The following is a 16,016-nucleotide window of genomic DNA, read 5'->3' as shown; positions in this document are numbered from 1 at the left end:
TGATGACGCTCCACCAAATGCCAGCAAGCTCAAAATAAATATATCCAAGGGATCAGTTTTCCATCTAATAGATCCTTTATTCAGATGAGTAACATGTCAGTCAGAAAAAACAGTGACATTTTGGCCACAAATGGCTACAATAAAAAAATTGTGTTTTTTTCTGGCTTAATATAGGCCATGTGTGACCTCAACATCATGCCTTGAAAATATTTTTATTAGTTGCAGAGCAAACTACATTGAATAATATTGGTAGAGCAAAAACAAATTTATATACCCCATAAAACCAATCAAAGTGTGAGCGATTATATGTGACCTGATTTGATTTTGTAGGTGTACTTTTCTTGCTTGCTTTGTATAAAGCATATAAAAATCAATATTGTCACAAATAAATAGTGATAAATCAAACTCCAAAATGTATGATTATGTATAGGAAGGTCATGGTCAGTAATGGAAATGATGATAGCTAAAAATGTAAAGACTATAAAGACTAAAACTGAGTAGTAGAGGAAGCAGAGAGGCACTAATAAGATAGCAATCAGTATACACAACATAGGAAGACAGAGATACTAGTTTAAAAGAAATGAGAAACTACAATGCCAACAAGAAAAAAATACATGGAGTTGGTATGTCAGAGGGATAAATACCCAGATGGAAATTTCCACTGGGATGGCGATATAGGAGATGTGGAAGCAATTCATAGCTAAGCATGAAAAAGAAAGCTCAATAATTAAAAGGTGGATAAAAGGGAAATAATAAATACAATAATGTTCAACTTTATATGGGTCATAACTAGTGTTGAGCGATACCTTCCGATATCAGGAAATATCGTATCGGATTGGATCGGGCCGATACCCAAAAAGTATCGGATATCGCCGATTCCGATACCGGAAACCAATGCAAGTCAATGGGACACAAATATCGGAATGAAAATAAACCCTTTCTTTCCTTGTAGGTTAATTCTACATGAAGTAAAACAACTAAGAATAATGTAGAATGACATGAAAAGCCGGCAATTCATCAGCGGCATACACCGGTACCCGACAATTTACAACAGAAAGAATAGAGCATCACACATAGATTAGATAGATAGAAACATGTCAGTCACATATATATGAAGTACAGTGACAGTGTTGCTTACTGTACTTGTCATTTAGTGTAAAGGATTTATTAAAAAAAATATTAGTGTTTTCATGCACCGTCTCTTTAAAAAAGCCGGCCGGCAATTCAGCAGCGGTACCCGACAATTTATAACAGAAAGAATAGAGCTTCACACATAGATTAGATAGATAGAAACATGTCAGTCACATATATATGAAGTACAGTGACAGTGTTGCTTACTGTACTTGTCATTTAGTGTAAAGGATTTATTTAAAAAAATAATAGTGTTTTCATGCACTGTCTCTTTAAGAAAGCCGGCCGGCAATTCAGCATCTGTACCCGACAATTTAGAACAGAAAGAATAGAGAATCACACATAGATTAGATAGATAGAAACATGTCAGTCACATATATATGAAGTACAGTGACAGTGTTGATTACTGTACTTGTCATTTAGTGTTAAAATAAAGGATTTATTTTAAAAAAAAATTGGCGTGGGGTTCCCCTTAATTTTAGGCTCTAGCGGAGGTTAAGCAGACAGCTGGGGCAAATGTTTGAAGCCTGGGAAGGGGGTAATACCCACGGAGCTTCCCAGGCTACTAATATCAGCCCCCAGCTGAATACCTAGCCTTTACTAGCTATTAAAATGGGGGAACCCCCCCAAAAAAATAACGTGGGGTCCCCCCTAATTTAATAGCTAGCACAGGCTAGGCAGACAGCTGGGGGCTGATATTAATAGCCCAGGAAGGGTGCCATGAATATTGGCCCCCTCCCAGGCTAGAAACACCAGCCGTCAGCCGCCCCAGAAATGGCGCATCCATAGGATGCGCCAATTCTGGCACTTAGCCTCGCTCTTCCACGCTGCCCTGTAGCGGTGGCAGGGGGTAATAGGGTTGGGGTTGATGTCAGCTTATAATGCCAGCTGACATCAAGCCCAGGTTAGTAATGGAGAGGCGTCTATAAGACACCCCCATTACTAACCCCATAGTCAAAGTTAAAAGAAAACACAAACACCCAGAGTAAAGTCCTTTAATTGAAATAAAGACACAATTCTTTATTGTTCTAAATTAAACCATACTTACCATCACGCCCATTCCAGCTGAAGCCAACGATCTCCTGCAATAAAAGAAAAATAATAAAGCAACCTCATCCTTACCTTTCGATGGTTCCCAGGACAGCTCCAGCTCTGCTACATCGAGATGACAGGATGGACCGCAGCAGAAAGCTGCCATCCAGCCTGTCATCCCGCAGACACTGAGAAGGCAGGCATGCTTGCGCTCCTCAGTGTCTCTCTGTGACGTCATCCAGATGAGCCGAGTTCATGTCCAATGAACTCAGCTCACCTCATGCACGTCACTGACAGCGTGGGAAAGTTCTCCTGCACTCAGCGCTTCAGCGTGAGAATTCTCCCACGCTGTCAGTGACATACATGAGGTGAGGTCATGTCCAATGAACTCAGCTCACCTCATGCACGTCACTGACAGTGTGGGAAAATTCTCACGCTGAAGTGCTGAGTGCAGGAGAATTTTCCCACGCTGTCAGTGACGTACATGAGGTGAGCTGAGTTCATTGGACATGACCTCGGCTCATCTTTATGCCGTCACAGCCAGACATTGAGGAGCACAAGCATGCCTGTGCTTCTCAGTGTCTGCGGGATGACAGGATGGATGGCAGCGTTCTGCTGCGGTCCAGCCTGTCATCTCGATGTAGCAGAGCTGAAGCTGTCGTGGGAGCCATGGAAAGGTAAGGATGAGGTTGCTTTATTATTTTACTTTTATTGCAGGAGATCGTTGGCTTCAGCTGGAATGGGCGTGATGGTAAGTATGGTTTAATTTAGAACAATAAAGAATTGTGTGTTTATTTCAATTAAAGGACTTTTTTCTGGGTGTTGTGTTTTTTTAAATACTTTACTAGAAATTCATGGTGGTCATGTCTAATATTGGCGTGACCCCATGAATTTTGGGCTTAGGGCCAGCTGATAATACCAAGCTGGCCTTAACCCCTTTATTACCCAGTGAGCCACCGCACCAGGGCCCTGGATGAGTTGGGTACAGCGCCAGAAGATGGCGCTTCAATGAACGCGCCATTTTCTGGGGCGGCTGCGGACTGCAATTTGCAGCGGGGGTGGCCCAGAAAGCTTGAGTCTCCCTGCGCTGCGGATTCCAGCCCCCAGCTGCATAGTTGTATCTGGCTGGACACAAAAATAGGGCGAAGCTCCACGTATTTTTTTTTTTTAATTATTTCATGAAATTCATGAAATAATTAAGAAAAAAAGGGCTTCCCTATATTGTTGTGTCCAACCAGGTACAAATAGGCAGCTGGTGGTTGGGGGCAGCCCGTTCCTGCCTGCTGTACCTGGCTGGACACAAATATAGTGCAAAGCCCCACGTCAATTTTTTTTAATTATTTCAGGAAATTCATGAAATAATTAAAAAAAAATTGACGTGGGGCTTCGCTCTATATTTGTGTCCAGCCAGGTACAGCAGGCAGGAACGGGCTGCCCCCAACCACCAGCTGCCTATTTGTACCTAGCCGGACACAACAATATAGGGAAGCCCTTTTTTTCTTAATTATTCCATGAATTTCATGAAATAATTAAAAAAAAAAAATGCGTGGGGCTTCGCCCTATTTTTGTGTCCAGCCAGGTACAACAAGGCAGCTGGGGGCTGGAATCCGCAGCGCAGGGAGGCCCAAGCTTTCTGGGCCCCACCCGCTGCAAATTGCAGTCCGCAGCCGCCCCGGAAAATGGCGCGTTCATAGAAGCGCCATCTTCTGGCGCTGTACCCAACTCATCCAGGGCCCTGGTGCGGTGGCTCACTGGGTAATAAAGGGGTTAAGGCCAGCTTGGCATTATCAGCTGGCCCTAAGCCCGAAATTCATGGGGTCACGCCAATATTAGACATGACCGCCATGAATTTCTAGTAAAGTATTTAAAAAAAACACAAACACCCAGAAAAAAGTCCTTTAATTGAAATAAAGACACAATTCTTTATTGTTCTAAATTAAACCATACTTACCATCACGCCCATTCCAGCTGAAGCCAACGATCTCCTGCAATAAAAGAAAAATAATAAAGCAACCTCATCCTTACCTTTCCATGGCTCCCACGATGGCTCCAGCTCTGCTACATCGAGATGACAGGCTGGACCGCAGCAGAACGCTGCCATCCAGCCTATCATCCCGCAGACACTGAGAAGCGCAGGCATGCTTGCGCTCCTCAGTGTCTGGCTGTGACGGCATCCAGATGAGCCGAGGTCATGTCCAATGAACTCAGCTCACCTCATGCACGTCACTGACAGCGTGGGAAAATTCTCCTGCGCATGCGGTGAGCGTGAGAGACTCGGCTTATCGGGATGCCGTCACAGCCTGACACTGAGGAGCGCAAGCATGCCTGCGCTTCTCAGTGTCTGCGGGATGACAGGCTGGATGGCAACTTTCTGCTGCGATCCAGGCTGTCATCTCGATGAAGCAGAGCTGAAGCTGTCGTGGGAGCCATGGAAAGGTAAGGATGATGTTGCTTTATTATTTTACTTTTATTGCAGGAGATCGTTGGCTTCAGCTGGAATGGGCGTGATGGTAAGTATGGTTTAATTTAGAACAATAAAGAATTGTGTCTTTATTTCAATTAAAGGACTTTTTTCTGGGTGTTTGTGTTTTTTTTAAATACTTTACTAGAAATTCATGGCGGTCATGTCTAATATTGGCGTGACCCCATGAATTTCGGGCTTAGGGCCAGCTGATAATGCCAAGCTGGCCTTAACCCCTTTATTACCCAGTGAGCCACCGCACCAGGGCCCTGGATGAGTTGGGTACAGCGCCAGAAGATGGCGCTTCTATGAACGCGCCATTTTCCGGGGCGGCTGCGGACTGCAATTTGCAGCGGGTGGGGCCCAGAAAGCTTGGGCCTCCCTGCGCTGCGGATTCCAGCCCCCAGCTGCCTTGTTGTACCTGGCTGGACACAAAAATAGGGCGAAGCCCCACGCATTTTTTTTTTTTAATTATTTCATGAAATTCATGGAATAATTAAGAAAAAAAGGGCTTCCCTATATTGTTGTGTCCGGCTAGGTACAAATAGGCAGCTGGTGGTTGGGGGCAGCCCGTTCCTGCCTGCTGTACCTGGCTGGACACAAATATAGAGCGAAGCCCCACGTCAATTTTTTTTTAATTATTTCATGAATTTCCTGAAATAATTAAAAAAAATTGACGTGGGGCTTGCACTATATTTGTGTCCAGCCAGGTACAGCAGGCAGGAACGGGCTGCCCCCAACCACCAGCTGCCTATTTGTACCTAGCCGGACACAACAATATAGGGAAGCCCTTTTTTTCTTAATTATTCCATGAATTTCATGAAATAATGAAAAAAAAAAAAAAACGTGGAGCTTCTCCCTATTTTTGTGTCCAGCCAGGTACAACTAGGCAGCTGGGGGCTGGAATCCGCAGCGCAGGGAGGCCCAAGCTTTCTGCCCCCCTCCCCCCCCCCCGCTGAAAATTGCAGTCCGCAGCCGCCCCGGAAAATGGCGCGTTCATAGAAGCTGGATGCTGTACCTGGCTGGCATACAAAAATATGGCGAAGCCCACGTCAAAAGTTTTGGGAAAAATTAATTAAAAAATAAATAATAATTTAGGGACTGCATCTTTATTAACTCCTCAAATGTCATTTAGTGTTAAAATAAAGGATTTATTTAAAAAAAAAATGGCGTGGGATCCCCCATAATTTTAGTCTCTAGCGGAGGTTAAGCAGACGGCTGGGGCAGATGTTTGAAGCCTGGGAAGGGGGTAAAACCCACGGAGCTTCCCAGGCTACTAATATCAGCCCCCAGCTGAATACCTAGCCTTTACTAGCTATTAAAATGGGGGACCCCCCCCAAAAAAATGACGTGGGGTCCCCCCTATTTTAATAGCTAGCAAAGGCTAGGCAGACAGCTGGGGGCTGATATTAATAGCCCAGGAAGGGTGCCATGAATAATGGCCCCCTCCCAGGCTAGAAACACCAGCCGTCAGCCGCCCCAGAAATGGCGCATCCGTAGGATGCGCCAATTCTGGCACTTAGCCTCGCTCTTCCACGCTGCCCTGGTGCGGTGGCAGGGGGTAATAGTGGTGGGGTTCATGTCAGCGCCAGCTGCCATGAAGCCCAGGTTAGTAATGATGGGCGTCTATAAGACACCCCCATTACTATCCTACAAAGTGTTAAAAAGAAAAAACACACTACACCCAGAAAAAAATAATTTATTTGAAATAAAACACACCATTTTATTTAATTCTTAGTTCACTAAAAATAATAGTTACCTGTCCACGTTCCTGTGCTGATCTCCCATGCACAGCTGTCACATCTGGAGATGGTGACAGCTGTGCATGGCTGCTGTAAGCTCACACTGCCGGGAACACGTCCGCTCCCGGCAGCGGGAGCCACTGACTGAGGTCACCGGAGTGCATTCAGGCAGCGCAGCTCCGGAGACCTCCTTTACGGCAGTGCTGTACCGTGGGAATTTCTCACGATACAGCAGGGCCGTAAAGCAGCTAACCGGAGCAGCGCTGCCTGAACTCCGGTGAACCCGCTTATGCAATGACGGGGCTGCTTTACGGCCCCGTCATTCTAGCGGCGGCAGCGGTTCAGAGCGGTCACATTCTATGTGGCTGCTCTGAACTGGAGATCTTCGTGGGACACTCGTGGACTACTCCGGAGGGGTAAGGATAAGGTTGTGGTTTATTATTTTATATTTTATTACAGGAGATCGATGGCTTCGGGGAATTAGGTGTCTAGGTGAGTATAGGTGTAGTTTTTTATTTTTTACTTTATTTTAGGTGGCGATCGGCGGGGACAGGTAATGTATGAACTAATTTCTTTTAGGTAACCACTGGCCACCAATGACATGTATTTAACATTTATTGGGGCACAGTAGGGCAATTTAAATAGCAGGATCAGACTGATGGGAACTACTGCTCCCATCGAGCTGATCCTGCTGGCACGAGTGGACGGGGGACAGACATAGGCCGATGGGAGTAGTAGTGTCACATCGGCCTATGTCTGCCTGCACGCACAGACACCCGCACAGACACCCGCACAAACATCGCACAGACACCCCGCACACAGACACCCCGCACACAGACACCCCGCACACAGACACCCCGCACACAGACACCCCGCACACAGACACCCCGCACACACACACCCCGCACACACACTAATCATGACCGGTCTGATGGTCTGTGAGGTGTGGCTGACCTGTGCGGTCGTGGGAAAGTTCATGTGAGTTCATGCAGTCAAGCATGAACTCACATGAACCCTCTGAGGGCACCGCGGCTACTTCAAATGAACAGCTGATCGGCATCACCTGATACCTCAGCTGTTCATTTGAAATAACCGGCGGGAAAGCGCAGCACAGAACGGGAAAGCCGGCGGTGAAGTCTTTTCACTGCCGGCTTCCCCGCCCGGGTCCTTCGCTCCTTGGTGCTGCGCTCCCTGCCCGGTCCTAACTTACGATCGGGATGGGAGGTGGCGAGGGGAGCGGAGGATCGGGGTGGGAGGCTGCGGGGAAGCAGTATGGGGCTGTGTGATTGTTTAAAAGCCGGCGGCTTTTTACCGCGCGCCGGCTTTTAAACAATCAGGAGAATTCTCCCCCGCTGGGATGGCATTCTGATGACAAGCTGGATCGCAGCTGAGCGCTGCCATCCAGCTTGTCATCCTTCACAGACACTGCAGAGCGCAGGCATTATGGGAACTTCCGATTCCGGTATTCGATATTGTAAAAGTATCGGAATTAAGTATCGGAATTCCGATACTGCGAATATCGGCCGATACCCGATATTACAGTATCGGAATGCTCAACACTAGTCATAACTGGATGCAGTGGATTGAAAAATACACATATAAAGATTAAGACCACTAGGGCTCTTGGGTTTGAATCCTACCAAAAGACAACACCTACTTGGAGTTTGTATGTTTTCCTAGTTTTTATATGGATTAGCTCCTAGTACTTCAGTTATCTCCCTTTCTCTAAAGACATGATAGGGAATTTAGATTGTTAGCCCCAATGGGGACAGTAACGAAAATTTGCGTGAAAAATGCTGCGAAATATGTTGATGCTATATAAGCAAACATAATCAAAATAAAGGTCTTGGGTATAAACTTATCATCAAAAGGATTCAACCATTTAAACCACCCAGCTCAAAGCTTGCCACTTTATAGATCCAAGTCTACTCTATTTGTTTTAATTTAGTTCTGGGCTACACTTTGAGTTGTATGTAATTGGGTGAATTGCAGAAGCCATTTAATAGCTAAGAGCACTACAAAAAGTCAATGTATTGCTTGGGACTTCATTTGTAGCTAAATAGTTAAAATCAATCTGTAGTCCTGCAAAAAGTCATAGTATAGCTCTGGCATTAAAGGGAATCCATCACCAGGTTTTTGCTAACTCATCTGAGAGCAGCATAATGTAGGAAAAGAGACCCTGATTCCAGCAATATATCACTTAGTTTATTGGGTGCAGCAGTTGTGACGCAATCAGAGTTCTTAGATGCTAACCCCACCAACACCACAGCTATCTATGTACATTGTCTATTGACAGTGAGCTGCTTATCAGAGGAGGGGACAAAGTCGGACTTTAGCTCATGTGCACTGTGGTCCAAGCAGTGAGGGTGTCCTGGTGATAAAACCTTCATTGTAAGTAAACAACAGCACACATCCTGATAAGTGACACATCCCTGAAATCTGTGTCTCAGTTGCTACCCCATGCTGTCTTCAAATTGCATATCAAAAACCTGCTGACCAATTATCTTTTAGGAACAGATTTTGCACACTGTGGGTGAAATTGTGTTTAGATATTAAAGCCATATAGTTAGAAGACTTTACATGGAAAGGCTTCACAGAGGTACTGTATAGTTATATGTAAAGTTTTTATTTTTCACTGAATGTATACAGTGGGAAAAAAAGTATTTAGTCAGCCACCAATTGTGCAAGTTCTCCCACTTAAAAAGATGAGAGAGGCCTGTAATTGACATCATAGGTAGACCTCAACTATGAGAGACAAAATGAGAAAACAAATCCTGAAAATCACATTGTCTGATTTGTAAAGACATTTTTTTCAAATTTTGGTGGAAAATATGTATTTGGTAAATTACAAACAAGCAAGATTTCTGGCTCTCACAGATCTGTAACTTCTTCTTTAAGAGGCTCCTCTGTCCTCCACTCATTACCTGTAGTACTGGCACATGTTTGAAGTTATCAGTATAAAAGACACCTGTCCGCAACCTCAAACAGTCACACTCCAAACTCCACTATGGTGAAGACCAAAGAGCTGTCGAAGGACACCATAAACAAAATTGTAGCCCTGCACCAGGCTGGGAAGACTTAATCTGCAATAGGCAAGCAGCTTGGTGTGAAGAAATCAACTGTGGGAGCTATAATTAGAAAATGGAAGACATACAAGACCAATGATAATCTCCCTCAATCTGGGGCTCCACACAAGATCTCACCCTGTGGGGTCAAAATGATCTCAAGAACAGTGATCAAAAATCCCAGAACCACACAGGGGGACCTAGTGAATGACCTGCAGAGAGCTGGGACCAATGTTACACAAGCTACCATCGGTAACACACTACGTCGCCAGGGGCTCAGATCCTGCAGTGCCAGACGTGTCCCCCTGCTTAAGCCATTACATGTCCCCGTCTGAAGTTTACTAGATAGCATTTGGATGATCCAGAGGAGTATTGGGAGAACGTCATATGGTCAGATGAAACCAAAGTAGAACTGTTTGGTAGAAACACAACTCGGCGTGTTTGGAGGAGAAAGAATGCTGAGTTGCATCCAAAGAACATCATACCTACTGTGAAGCATGGGGGTGGCAACATCATGCTTTGGGGCTGTTTCTCTGCCAAGGGAACAGGATGACTGATCCATGTACATGAAAAAATGAATGGGGCCATGTATCATTAGATTTTGAGTGCAAACCTCCTTCCATCAGCAAGGGCATTGAAGATGAAACATGGCTGGGTCTTTCAGCATAACAATGATCCCAAGCACACCGCCTGGGCAATGAAGGAGTGGCTTCGTAAGAAGCATTTCAAGGTCCTGCAGTGGTCTAGCCAGTCTCCAGATCTATACCCTATAGAAAACCTTTGGAAGGAGTTGAAAGTCTGTGTTGCCCAGTGACAACCCCAAAACATCACTGCTCTAGAGGAGATCTGCATGGAGGAATGGGCCAACATACCAGCAACAGTGTGTGCCAACCTTTTGAAGACTTACAGAAAACGTTTGACCTCTGTCATCGCCAACAAAGGATATATAATAAAGTATTAAGATGAACTTTTGTAATTGACCAAATACTTATTTTCCACCAAAATTTGAAAAAAAATTCTTTCCAAATCAGACAATGTGATTTTCAGTATTTGTTTTCTCATTTTGTATCTCATAGTTGAGGTCTACCCATGATGATCAATTACAGGCCTCTCTCATCTTTTTAAGTGGGAGAACTTGGCACAATTGGTAGCTGACTAAATACTTTTTTTTCCCCACTGTACATTAAACCACCTGAATGTCAATGGAGTACCAATGACTTGGATTGTTGAGATACCACTGTAATTGTATTTCATATAAATGGCACTATGGTCTACCAAGAAGAATTGCTACAATTCTGAAGCTAACCTTTAATATTCATTATTTGTAGTTGCATAATTTCATATGAAAGGAATCTAATCAGTGTATTTTATAATATGGGCAATGGTGCTGTACAGATTGTCAGATACATTATTATTTTAGATTCCATCAATATTAGAAAAAAAATACGTTTTGCAGAGCTAAAATAGTATTTTATGACCAAACTCGACACATAATAAATACATTTATTAGCTAAATTACTAAATTACCATATTAGTTACTAAATTCTCATTTATAATTAGAAGAAAATAAAAGGCTATCATTTTAAATTTACATCATGTGATGCTGTGTCACCATGGGAAGTGCTTAGCAGAAAAGAGAAACAAGTTGTAATTATGTTGATCAGTCACTACATGTTATGCATATACTTATACTTAACATAATTAATTGCAATCCCTAATTACTTGTAAACATGGTCTTCACTGTTTGATGTCTATTCATACAACTTTTTGCAACCAACGAATCTAGAAGAGTAACATGGAGATCTAATTTCTGTTAGTATTTGTCCATGTTGATAGCTTAAAAAAGTATATTTGCCTCATTTCTAACTCAATAACGGCAATCTTAAAATATAAAACATTATACACCATGAGTAGAAATATAAAATGGAAAAAAAGGAGCAACATTAAAAATAATTCACAACGAAGGTCAGCAACTTGGACTGTGATTATAGAATTGTGACGGTAGATGGTTTATTTTTAATGTTTCAGTTTGTGATTTAAAGATTAGAACTGTGTAATTTGCTTTATTTCATGGAAGATGACAATATTAACCCCTTAACCCCCGAGGGTGGTTTGCAAGTTAATGACCAGGCCAATTTTTACAATTCTGACCACTGTCACTTTATGAGGTAATTACTCTGGAACGCTTCAACAGATCCCCCTGATTCTGAGACTGTTTTTTCGTGACATATTGTACTTCATGATTTTGGTAAAATTTGTTCAATATCACTTGCGTTTATTTGTGAAAAAAATGGAAATTTGGCGAAAAGTTTGAAAATTTTGCAATTTTCAAAATTTGAATTTTTATGCCCTTAAATCAGAGAGATATGTCACACAAAATACTTAATAAATAACATTTCCCACATGTGTACTTTACATCAGCACAATTTTGGAACCCAAATTTTATTTTACTAGGGAGCTATAAGGGTTAAAAGTTGACCAGCGATTTCTCATTTTTCCAACAAAATTTACAAAATCATTTTTTTAGGGACCACATCACATTTGAAGTCACTGTGAGAGGTCTTTATGACAGAAAATACCCAAAAGTGACACCATTCTAAAAACTGCACCCCTCAAGGTGCTCAAAACCACATTCAAGAACTTTTTAACCCTTCAGGTGCTTCACAGGAATTTTTTGAATGTGGAAGAAAAAAATGAACATTTAACTTTTTTCACAAAAATGTTACTTTAGACCCAATTTTTTTTATTTTCACAGGGGTAACAAGAAAAAATGGACCCCAAAATGTGTTGTGCAATTTCCCCTGGGCACGCAGATACCCCATATGTGGGGAAAAACCACTGTTTGAGCGCACGGCAGGGCTTGGAAGGGAAAGAGCGCCATTTGACTTTTTGATTGTAAAATTTGCTTGAATAATTAGCGGACGCCATGTTGCGTTTGGAGAGTCCCTGATGTGCCTAAACATTGGAGCTCCCCCACAAGTGACCTTATTTTGGAAACTAGACCCCCCAAGGCACCTATCTAGATGCATAGTGAGCACTTGGAACCCCCAGGTGCTTCACAAATTGATTCGTAAAAATTAAAACGTATTTTTTTTTCCACTTTTTCATTTTTACGAATCAATTTGTGAAGCACCTGGGGATTCCAAGTGCTCACTATGCATCTAGATAGGTGCCTTGGGGGGTCTAGTTTCCAAAATGGGGTCACTTGTGGGGGAGCTCCAATGTTTAGGCACACAGGGACTCTCCAAATGCAACATGGTGTCCGCTAACAAATTGAATGGAAAATCGGCTCAAATTGTTAGCGGACACCATGTTGCGTTTGGAGAGCCCCTGTGTGTCTAAACATTGGAGCTTCCCCCACAAGTGACCCCATTATGGAAACTAGACCCCCCAAGGCACCTATCTAGATGCATAGTGAGCACTTGGAACCCCCAGGTGCTTCACAAATTGATTTGTAAAAATGAAAAAGTGTTTTTTTTTCACTTTTTCATTTTTACGAATCAATTTGTGAAGCACCTGGGGGTTCCAAGTGCTCACTATGCATCTAGATAGGTGCCTTCGGGGGTCTAGTTTCCAAAATGGAGTCACTTGTGGGGGAGCTCCAATGTTTAGGCACGCAGGGGCTCTCCAAACGCAACATGGCGTCCGCTAACAATTTGAGCCGATTTTCCATTCAATTTGTTAGCGGACACCATGTCGTGTTTGGAGAGCCCCTGATGTGCCTAAACAGTGGAGCTCCCCCACAAGTGACCCCATTTTGGAAACTATACCCCTCAAGGATTTTATTAAGGGGTATAGTGAACATTTTGAACCCAGAGGTACGACACAGAATTTGATAACATTAGGTCATCATATTGAATAAGTTGTCATTAGTCTTAAGCACAAGTGCTCGCTACTTGAATTTGCATCGGGTACTCAGGTATGCACCATGTGCTGCGTGTGCTCGAGTAACATGCTCGAGTCCCTGCCCCACATGTTTCACGGTTATTAGACACCCAAAAAAAAACATGCGGGGATCCCTCGTGCATGGCAGGCAATCCCCGCAAAGTTTTTTTGGCCGCGAAGCATATGGGGCGGAGACTCGAGCATGTCACTCAAATACCCACGATACTCAATGCATACCCGAGCACCCGATGCAAACTCAAGTAGCGAGCACTTGCGCTCAACATTAGTCGCCATATTTTTTCTTACTTTTGAAAAAAATCCCAACCCCATCACAACCCTAACCCCAAACCTAGCCCTAACCCTAGCCCTAACCCTAGCCCAACCCTAACCCGAGAGTTTATTTTTTACGCTGTTCCTCGTGCGGTATAAGTGATTAGACGACCTTATTCTTCGGGTCGGTGAGACTACAGCGATACCAGAATCATATGGGGTTTTTATGACTGACAGCTGTCACACACTAAAAGATGCATTTTTTGTAAAATCTAGGTTTTGCATCGCCATATTTTGAGAGCTATAATTTTTCCAGATTTTGGCAGACAGTTATGTGATGGCTTGTTTTTTGCGGGTTGAGTTGACATTGTTATTGGTGCCATTTTCAGGCACGTGACATTTTTTGATCGCTTTCTATTCCGATTTTTGGGAGGCAGAAGAAACAAAAACCAACAATTCAGGAATTGTTTTTTTTGTTTTGTTTTATTCTGTTCCGCGTGTGGTAAAATTGATAAGGCAGCTTTATTCTTCGGGTCAGTACTTTTACAGCGGTACCACATTTATATAGTTTTTCTATGTTTTGCACTTTTACATAATAAAAGCAATTTTATAGAAAAAATTATTTTTTAGCATAGCTTTATTCTGAGAGCTATAACTTTTTTATTTTTCAGCTGATGGAGCTGTATGGTGGCTTGTTTTTTGCGGGACGAGATGACGTTTTCAGCGGTACCATTTTTATTTATATTCGTCTTTTTGATCGCGTGTTATTCCATTTTTTGTTTGGCGGTATGATGATAAAGCATTGTTTTTTGCTTCGTTTTTTTTTTTTTTTTTACCGTGTTCACTGAAGGCGTTAACTAGTTTTATAGGTCAGGTTGTTCCGGAGTGGGCGATACCAAATATGTGTACTTTTATTGTTTTTTTTTATTTTTTTTATAATAATATTTATTGATGGGTACATTATATTTTTATTTTTGGTGGATTATTTTTTTTTTTTTTTGTTATATTTTTACTATTTTTTTTTCACTTTCAGACAGTTTTTATACTTTTTTACTTTGTCCCACTCTGGGACTTTCACTTTTTTTTCTTTGATCGCCTGCATGGCACAGGAATGCAGCACCATCCCTGTGCCATGCAGGCTGTCAGCGCTGGACAGGGAGAAGATAGTTTGGAGATGCACTGCGCATGTCTAAAAAATCTTCCTGCTGTTTGGTGACCCGGATGTTGTCATGACAACATTGGGTCATCATGGCAACATCCTGGAAGCCGCGGCAGACAGGGCTGGAGGCCAGAAGAGGAGGTGAGTATCTGCGATCACCTCCCCTTGCCACCGCAATGCTGCGATCGACTTCGATTGCAGCATTGCGGGGGTTAATGTGCGGGGAGTGGTGCGGGACCGCTCCCTGCACATAGTACAGGGTGTCAGCTGTGACAATCAGCTGACACCCGGTGGCGATCGCGCGCGCACAGCCTGTGTGCGCGCGCGATCGCGATGACGTACTAATACGGGTCTGGCTTTTAAGTCCCAGGGCACAGACGCGTATTAGTACGTCTAATGTTGTTAAGGGGTTAAGGAGCTTCTTAAAAACAGGTCTTTATGTAGGTTCACAGGCTGACCAACAGGTGAGCCACCCTCCTGAAACACATTAGTGGTAAATTTGAGTTGTTAAGCTGAGTTCATGACAGTTATGTGATTTGCAGAGGGACCCAGCAAGATTGGCACAAGCCAGTAAAGGCGCAGCCACAGACGCACTTGGCACAAGCTGCCCAGCTAGGCAAGCCCTTGAGGGATGGGAATAGTCTTCACTAGTGTTGAGCGAGTATGTTCTATTAACCCTTTCGCCGAGTATGCTAGGACCGGGCTTCGAGTATTTATAGCTGCTCGGTGATATGGTTGAATCGCTCCCGTCTGCATGATTTGCAACTGTTTGACAGTTTTAATACATGTGAGGAATGTCTATTTCTTACACATTCCTCACATGTAATAAAGCTGTCAAACAGTTGCAAATCATGCACATGGGAGCGATTCAAACACATCACCGAGCAGCTGTAAATACTCGGAGCTCGGCCCGAGCATACTCGGACAGAACATACTCGCTCATCCCTAGTCTTCACCCATCTCCCAGTAAATGGAAGGGGGTCTTTGGCAGAGCCCTTCCCAGGCCCACTGTCGCCGGACAGCTGGCTTCTGGTGACATTGTCGGTGCCTAGACAAGAATCAGGTGAGTACCTCTGCAAGAACCCCAGGAAGTGTAGCAGAAGAGAAAAAGAGAAAACCCCTGAAAAGATAGCAACACTAATGCTAACACCACTCACTACCACAGTACAAAGGAACTGCAATAAACAGCAAAGGACTGAGCAGGGAGCAGGATTAAATAGCCCGTCTAATGACTAGGTGTTGAATACCTCCCAATCATCCCCAGACAGCCA

The 16,016-nt window shown here is 43.5% G+C and overlaps 1 protein-coding gene across 9 annotated transcripts in view; it reads left to right on the top strand.

The window, feature by feature from the left end:
- AUTS2 (activator of transcription and developmental regulator AUTS2) overlaps nucleotides 1-16,016 on the top strand; it is a 1,755,315-nt gene that overhangs the window by 979,835 nt on the left and 759,464 nt on the right. The window lies entirely within an intron of this gene.

This window comes from Phyllobates terribilis, unplaced genomic scaffold, assembly GCF_046119375.1.
Source record: "Phyllobates terribilis strain yellow unplaced genomic scaffold, ASM4611937v1 Scaffold_2__4_contigs__length_985480577, whole genome shotgun sequence".
NCBI lineage: Eukaryota > Metazoa > Chordata > Amphibia > Anura > Dendrobatidae > Phyllobates > Phyllobates terribilis.
The sequence above is the reverse complement of the archived record's forward strand: the minus strand, read 5'-3'. Positions and strand labels throughout refer to the sequence as shown.